The sequence below is a fragment of the Saccopteryx leptura genome, chromosome 9 (genome assembly GCF_036850995.1).
Source record: "Saccopteryx leptura isolate mSacLep1 chromosome 9, mSacLep1_pri_phased_curated, whole genome shotgun sequence".
NCBI lineage: Eukaryota > Metazoa > Chordata > Mammalia > Chiroptera > Emballonuridae > Saccopteryx > Saccopteryx leptura.
Window position 1 is genome coordinate 13732837 of NC_089511.1, and position 1738 is coordinate 13734574.

The 1738-nt window shown below is 49.4% G+C and overlaps 1 non-coding gene across 1 annotated transcript; it reads left to right on the forward strand.

Moving 5' to 3' along the window:
• The first annotated feature begins 695 nt into the window (after window positions 1-695).
• On the forward strand, window positions 696-771 carry TRNAD-GUC (transfer RNA aspartic acid (anticodon GUC)). The gene has a single exon. It is a non-coding gene; the product is annotated as a tRNA-Asp (tRNA).
• The last annotated feature ends 967 nt before the right edge of the window (window positions 772-1738 follow it).

Here is a 1738-nt window from a genome sequence, read left to right on the forward strand (position 1 = left end):
CCTTTCCTTTCTCTCTATTTCTCTCTTCCCTTCCCGCAGCCAAGGCTCCCTTGTAGCAAAGTTGGCCTGCGCCCTGAGGATGGCTCCATGGCCTCCACCTCAAGTGCTACAATGGCTCCAGTTGCAGCAGAACAACGGCCCAGATGGGCAGAGCATCGCCCCCTGGTGGGCATCCTGGGTGGATCCCAGTCAGGTGCATGCGGAAGTCTGTCTGACTGCCTTCCTGATTCTAACTTCGGAAAAATAAAAAAAATAAAAAAAAATAAAAAAAAAGTTTGTGCTATCTCTATTTACTGACATATCCTTTTAATCTCAGTATTAGTTTGTAATTATTATTTTTGTTTATTTAGCTGACTTCCAAATCAGTCCAATCTCTTGGAAAGAAACTTAATTCTGAAAACCTGGGAATCATTTAAAAATCAGCATTGTCTCCCTGAGTGTGGCATGTCTACCCTCTTTCCCCAGGGGCTATGACTAGCATGGTCAAGGTGGTTGGCATCTACAGACCAGTGAAGAAAACATGATTCATCATACTTGTTGAAGACCGTAAGGAAGACCATATTCAAGGGGTCCACCCTAGTAGGTTGTGATAGGGACCACGGCCAAGGGGTCTGGCACTGAAGGAGAGAGACTGGGCTCAACTCTGACTACAGCTTGAGCAAGGGAGGATATATAGCCAGGAAGCAAGAGTAGGGGCCCTGGCCGGTTGGCTCAGCGGTAGAGTGTCGGCCTGTCGTGCAGGGGACCCGGGTTCGATTCCCGGCCAGGGCACATAAGAGAAGCACCCATTTGCTTCTCCACCCCTCCCCCTCTCCTTCCTCTCTGTCTCTCTCTTCCCCTCCCGCAGTCAAGGCTCCATTGGAGCAAAGATGGCCTGGGCGCTGGGGATGGCTCCTTGGCCTCTGCCCCAGGCGCTAGAGTGGCTCTGGTCGCGGCAGAGCGACGCCCCGGAGGGGCAGAGCATCGCCCCCTGGTGGGCAGAGCGTCACCCCTGGTGGGCGTGCCGGGTGGATCCCGGTCGAGCGCATGCGGGAGTCTGACTGTCTCTCCCCATTTCCAGCTTCAGAAAAATACAAAAAAAAAAAAAAAGAAGAAGAAGCAAGAGTAGGGGTCAGCAGATAGAAAATGCCTCAGAGAAACTATCAGAGCCAAAGGGGGGGTTCTGGCTAAACAGACCTAAGAGAACTCTTGCTGACGGTCAGCCGGGGTAATCAGACGTCACCTGGGGGACAGTGGAGGACAAAGAATACGGTCAGATATGGAAAGTGAGAAGCTACTAAAGATGGGGGATTCTGACTAAACCAACGTAGCAGCATTTGTGCTAAAACCGGAAAATGCAGAGACAGGCACAGACGGGCAGGAGGAGCTCAGAGGAGCCGGACTAGAGTTTGATCACAGAGAAAATCTTTCTCAAGATAAAACGCTCTCCCCAATATTTTCACAGATGTACACTGCAGAATAATTAAGACTTTCTAAGGAAGGATCATGAATTCTTAAGGACTAGATCAGGGGTCCCCAAACTACGGCCCGCGGGCTGCATATGGCCCCCTGAGGCCATTTATCCGGCCCCACCGCACTTCCGGAAGGGGCACCTCTTTCATTGGTGGTCAGTGAGAGGAGCATAGTTCCCATTGAAATACTGCTCAGTTTGTTGATTTAAATTTACTTGTTCTTTATTTTAAATATTGTATTTGTTCCCATTTTTTTTTTTATTTAAAATAAGATATGTGCAGTGTGA